Here is a 6901-nt window from a genome sequence, read left to right on the forward strand (position 1 = left end):
AATCTACCATAAAACGCGAAGGGGTCCATGTGTTAATATTCCACTCCTTGAAAACCATTAATGCTTCCTTTATACATTGTGTGTTCTCGTACTGTATGACAAATGAGCCGACAACTTCATAACAAACATTCGTTCTTACACACAGGAAGTACAATGGAAGGTCATATTTTGTTGTTCTGTAGGTTGCATCCAGCAGACACATTTGGTTACCATACTTTGCGAGGAGATGTCGTTGATCACTGGTCTGATGACAGAACAGTAATGTTTGGGTGGAGTATTCGTCGGAGGTGACGCAGTCATCTTCATCCTGAACACAATCATCTGGTACTGGCTTAGCACAATGGGGACGATAGAGAAATGAGTCTTCTGGATGCTCATTCTTCCATTTTTCGACCAGTCTCTTCAAATTTTCTTGGTCAATTGTGGAGAAATTGTCTGGTTTTCCTTTGTACAAATGATTATAAATGTCCTTGTTAGTAGGATAATATCGCCTACTAGTTTTGTCTGGCGGTTTACATCCCTTGAAGAGGTCACATTGCACGAAAAGCTCGAGGTACCTGCGTGCCTCACTTACTGAGTGGACACCTTCTTGGGCTAGCTCTGAAAGTTTTTCCACTATAACCGGGTCCAGTGGCTCTCTTATTCCAGCAGCCTGTAATATAAAAAATAACCATTACATTAATAATTTTAACAATCGCGCGTGTTTTATAAGTAAATTACAGTACTTTTAAATTCTAATATGTGCCAATCCTGTCGCAATGTTATGTAGGTTTATATATTTTCGGTTTTTGTGGCAATAAAATTTTACCTTTCCCATTATGTGATATTTATGTTCAGATACAGGTGGTAACTTCACGATATAATTCATTTGAACGTCGGCAGCTGCGATTGTGCTTGCCGTCAACCCTTCGTGCAATATCTTTGCTGCTCTTCGTCTGAAGAATAAGCTGTCTTTTTCAATCTAAAGCGTACATTTAAAGAGTGCATTATGGCATCCAGTGGTTATAAGTGATTATAATTATTTTATCTTTTACGGCCTAAGTAATAGTATAAATTCGGACCTTCATATTTGGAAATTTTGCAATTTGAGTGATGAATATTGCAGCTGGGCATTGCTTCTTTTTTGACGTTTGAGCAAAGGTTCTTTTTTTAGAACTATAACAGTGGTCAGCATTCTGTAAGTGTGTAAAAATAAATTTTCTCAAAGGTGGTAACACAGTTTACCTACACAACGTTAATTATAAATTAGCTTATATATCCATTCAGTTTTGAAATGTTACCTGGCACTCCTGAGCTTTCTCCTTATTTTTTTGTTTAGCCTTTTCATTCTTATCAAATGCTTGGTCCTTGCTGATTCCCATCCTTTCTCTCCCAGTAGACCTTACGTTTATCTTTTCTTAGTTCTAAACATATCAACTACACGTTCCTGCCCGGGAAATATATTTTTACCACACCTTTACTTCATTTTCATACGTATGTTTACCCCCTCGTAATAACGTTTTGGCTACAAGTTTACCCCCAGGGTCACACAGAGAATTTTAGGGGTCCCAATTCCATAGCAAAAACGCCAAAAAAATAGCAGTTAAAAAAATACCAAAAAAGCTTTTATTTGTGGGTATTTCGTACCAAACGCTTAAATGGTGCTCTCGGCGTTTTATTTTTGGTGTATATTTTCACTCTGAAGGGGCATCACCCCTTGTATTTTTACCTGACCTGCCAAAAACACCAAACTTATCATGATAACTTTTGGAAAGGGACTTTAAGAGAGCTATATACTCCTGTGGTATTCTGCCCCCCCCTTAAGCAGCCTTTGTATACACCTCCACCTCCTTCCTTTATCCGGCCTGTTTCACGATAGAACAGCTTTTTAAAATGCGTATAATCTACGTACTTTTAAAGCTTAGCTTACCGTTTGATCCAAAGCTTTTGTCGCTGTAATAGACGATGAATTTGCTGCTCGTCTCCACCTCGTATTTTTTAATGAGCGCCTTTACATCGGACTCGCTATGTACAACAGCCGTGTTTTGAACGCTAGTGTCCTCCGAATATTCAAAGGACGACATGCTTTTCGCGCAAATATATTTACATATCAAGGAACGATATTTGCTATGAATATTTATACTCGTGGTAAGTTCCCGCAAAATTTAAAAATCGCGCGACAAAAAAAAGGATCATCCAGAAGTATATTGTCCTTCGTAAGTTGTTCGCCGTCATTTCACGAAGATTTTGACAAACTCATTTCCAGACCTCCGCGCGGAAACCTTATTTTAAAGTATACTATCTAGCGATCTCCCTACATGATTGGGGGCTGATTCTGCAGCTGATATGTATTCTCATTTCTCAACATCTTATATAAACGGCTAGTTCATGTTTTCTGAGGCAACATTAACAATAACAGGCAAATGATATACTGTATGTACAATTATTTACTTTCAACTTTTAACTGTTTCCATAATGCCTTGCTCTTCTGTGCTTTTTCAAGTAATTTGTACTTGTTCACGATATCTCTTGCAAAAGAGAAAGCTCTCACAGTTGCATAAAGTTTAACAATGTTTTCAAAACACAAAGACTGACATTCTTTTGAAACTGCAATATCACAATTGTCAACAATATTGCTCCACAGAGATTTTGCCAGTGGAGAAGTAATGACATCTTCTATAATCCTATCCACAGGTAATGATGTGGGTTTACCAATTTTTGTTTGCCTCCTAAAAGACAGTTCAGCAATTTCTGCTATTTTTATGAGCCAGGAATTTGGTGCCCAAAGAGCTCCCCTTGATAGTGAAAAAATGTATTGACTTTCTTCAGTTGGAACTTTAATTGAAAGTAACAACACCTGGATTTCCTGGTTTCTTTCAGAATCTGCCTCTTTGGATTTGTTGCTTTTTCGATATAATGACTGAATTACATATCCAGCAACATAGGAAAGGGGTCCAAGTTCCTCTGGTGTGATAGATTCATTCTGTAAAATTGGAAATGCAATGTATCAGTGCATGTACTGAAACTCAACAAGTTACAAATAGAGATTTTAAGGTCAGCCCACAGCTGTTTCTCATGTGTCCCAGGATGTCCAAGTGTTCCAATGCTGAATGAAACTTAATTAATGGTTGGTTACTAAAATGCTAAAATCTATTAACTAAGACATAGGAAGTACAGCTTTACCCACCTCTATTTCTTGAGAACCATCATCCTTCAGTGTAGTTAACAAACGTTCAGGCAGGTTTACTAGCATGAGAAAGACAACTTTGTGATCATTGCACGGATGAAAATACTCCTTCCACGAGCCATACATGTTCCCAAAAACGCTTTCATAAACTTGTCACGATATTTTTTACGGTGAAACTTGTGCAACAAAGCATTCACACATTTTATAAACGACTCACTGGGTTTCAACGTAAATACATCAGCTACTTGTTTCGCTGGATAAATCTTTTCATCAGTCAAGTATTTTCCAATCTCGCGAATCAACGTTAAGGCAGACTCCTCTGAAACGTATGTAGGTATTTGCTTCGACTCATGCTTTGCCTTGGAAGACGTTGTTTCGGATTCGCTAGTCAAATGCTTGCTCCGGGTATGTCTTGCAAGTCCACCTTTTGATTTGCACACTTTAGAGCAATGCGCACATGAATATTGCTTCAAACCTTCAAGCTAAAACAGAAGTAGGAGATAAAGAGAACCTTAAACGTGTCTCATAAGCTTGTATTGAGTGTATATAAAGACACAAATCACATACCTCTGCCACAGAATGCGATATTTCGTCAGATACCTCTTCTGCGTCGATTTGCAGCAACTCAATGGTCTGCTGAAAATCGTCCTCTTTCGCTCCAGACGCCAGAATACTGGGAAATTGACTTTCTACATCGTCGGCCGAACTTGTCGAAGCCATAACAAGACGCACAATGCCTTGTTTTCAGCTGATTCAACATTTTAAAAGCAAGATATCGCATTACCGTAATATAAAACCATATAGACGCGGTCGCCATGATGCACCCGTATTGTCACGTGACGTACATTTCAATTGACAGTTATTCTACATAACTACATTGTTATTTACATATCCACATTGTTATCTACATCTTTACATAGTTGTTATCTTCATCTAACTGTTGGTGCCAAGCTCAAATCTTGTACACACATACCAGGCGCCAACCTGGCGACCATATGGATGGCAAAGATGTTTCCGGATGTAGCATGTGAAGTCCTTGTGTTGTTGAATTTCAATCTCTACGTTATCATCTGGAATGTTGACCTCATAACACTGGAGATGACTTTCAAAGGTGACAGTGATCAGTGGCAGCACAAGAAACTGGATTGCTGCAAGGTTTTTGGCAACAACTAAGATCTTCTGGATTTTCCAAAATTTTGGCAAATCGTCATCATCATAACCGATATGTATGATGGCATTTATTTTGTACTTGGTACCATGAATAACAATCAATTTTGCCCTTGGTAAATGGTCCCTCAATGGGAAGGCTTTTTCTTTTAGCAATGATATTACAGTGCTAAAATATGAACAAAAGCCATTTGATATATTCGTTGGATCTGATCTGCAGTATCAATTGAGTTCATGTTAAACATAGGAGGAAGCCGCTTAGTGGGTTTATTTGGATATAGTTTCTTAATTGTGCTCCAGAAACTACTGGGATCATTTGATATTTGTCTTAACAAATCCTTGTAGCATGTTTGCTTTGATTTATTTACTATGAAATTTACTTCATTTCGTTTTTTCTTATATGCAAGTATGTCAGATGCGTTCTTTGTTTTCCTGGATCTACGAAATAACATCACAAGCATTCATTGCCTTTTTGGTTCCATCTGTTGTAGATGTAGAGTCATGTAGATGTAGAGATTTAATAAATTCTTCCTGGAAGGGTTTTTCAGAAATTATTTACATTTAACATGCATGCAGTAGAGGTTTCATAAATAAGCTTTACAAAAGTATCTTAAAAATTATCTTAACTATGTTCATAATTTAGTTAGTTGTACTAAATGTTTTCTTAAGCAAATGTTTTTTCAGTGCTGCTTTAAATGTTTTAAGGGAAAAGCTATCTTTCAGGTTCTTTTCTAAATTGTTCCAGATGTGTACAGCTCTATATGTAAATGTCCATTGGCCAGCTGCAGTTTTGAATAGTGGTATTTGAAGAGAGTCACGTGTATGAGTATTGCGGTTGTGGATTGATGACTTTTTATCAATTTGTTACAAAGGTAGTCGGGGCAAGGTTGTTTAAACATTTGTACGTCAAAATAGCGTCTCTAAAATATAGTAATTTGTCCACTGGGAGCCAATTTAATTCACATAGAAGTGGAGTTATGTGGTCGTATTTCCTGGATTTTGTGATGATCTTACCTGCAAAATTCTGGATCGATTGGACTAGAATTTTGCATGTAAAATTCTAGGTTAGGGCAAGGTTTTCCTCGGACGCGCTTCCATATGATAGGTTCCAATTTATCATAACACGATAAGATAATGTTTTTGATGTAAGACCAAGAATAATTAACATCAGAAGATTCATAAACAGGTGTCCAGTCATGCGTAAGTAATTAGTTACACATCATTTCTTTGTTGTAGCCTTTGGTGTTACGACAGTTTATCACTTGCACTGCATATTTTGAGTGATGGAGTTTCCTCACACAGCCTATCAGATCATAATCAGTAAAGGAAATTGCAATAACTTTAGTAGCAGCAATAACTGACGGGTTGTTGGTACTAATGATGTCAATTAGTGTTGCAGTATTCAAAGCGGTTTGCGTGGCTTCCTTTATTGTCTTAATCCTCTTAATCTCAGGGTGATCGTTTCTTTTGAGGTCATTGACATTCAAGTCTCCCATGATAAAAACATCTTTTGAACCACTTGAAGCTCAGGCTAGTGAGTTTGCAAACAGATAGAAAGCTGATTGGCTGTCGTTTAAAAAGAGCCAATCAGCTTTCTATTTTCAATTCAAAAATATGACAAAGGTATAGGCAAGGTGTCCCCAGCATAGGTTTTGAAATATATTTGCCAGAAACCCAAAAAACATTCATGTTTTATACATGCATAGGAATACATTTGAATGCTAAAAATATTGTATAAGTGTAGTAAAATTATTCAAGTTTAATGTGTTTTACTTTTTTTTTCTTATTCGCCATATTTTTATGAAATATTTGCGGTTTTCTGAAGGTGTTCAAGTTAACCGTCGTGCGTTTTTAGCTTATTGGGCGTGGAAGTTGCCTACCTTGTCATAATATAAGACTGTTCGGACAACATGAGCGTCGTGTGAGGTCAGCGAGATCAGTTCTGGGCCACCTGTGAATAATCCATGGATATGTGGAGAACCTCTTTGCTGGAGTTCAACACAATAGAAAAAGTCAACAGCTTTTCCAATTTGATGGCATGGACTTTTTATAAAATTGTGAATAAATAACTGCACTATATGTTCAAAATTTCATGCACATGTTACTGGATCTTTTTCGTAACAGTTCAGACTTCTTTTGGCAAGTCATTTGTTTAATCTCATCGTCAGTGTAGTATTTTTTGTCAATTAGACGACCAATAATTTTAATCAAATGAATCCAGCGTGTTTCAGCAACTGAAAATGAACAGAACCATGTAGGTGTCCCAAGCTGACGAATCATTGCAAATAGATCTTTCTTACATCTTTCAAAGTATGGAGGGGAACCGCATAAATTTCTTAAAACTCGGAATCCTTCATCTAAATTGATCAACTTATTAACAGAACTTTCCGACTTCAAATCTCCTGCTGTGTAAGTCTTCCCTTACTTTTACATGCAGCGATAAACTTGCACTTCCTTGAATTGTTTGATCTGCAATTTCTTAATTTATAAAAAATGTTTGGTACAGACTGAGCAACTCTTCGATCCTGACTTCCTAATTCCCACTTACAAATATTACTATAGTGAAAA

At 37.0% G+C, this 6901-nt stretch overlaps 1 long non-coding RNA gene across 1 annotated transcript; it reads right to left on the reverse strand.

The window, feature by feature from the left end:
* Window positions 1–560: 560 nt before the first annotated feature.
* LOC114518627 lies at window positions 561–1334 on the reverse strand. The gene is made up of 4 exons (XR_003686507.1): window positions 1281–1334; window positions 1062–1175; window positions 809–961; window positions 561–652 (listed from the first exon to the last, which is right to left on the reverse strand). It is a non-coding gene; the product is annotated as an uncharacterized LOC114518627 (long non-coding RNA).
* Between the last annotated feature and the right edge of the window lie 5567 nt (window positions 1335–6901).

This window comes from Dendronephthya gigantea, unplaced genomic scaffold (assembly GCF_004324835.1).
Source record: "Dendronephthya gigantea isolate DGI-Jeju-01 unplaced genomic scaffold, DenGig_1.0 000011F, whole genome shotgun sequence".
Classification (NCBI taxonomy): domain Eukaryota; kingdom Metazoa; phylum Cnidaria; class Anthozoa; order Malacalcyonacea; family Nephtheidae; genus Dendronephthya; species Dendronephthya gigantea.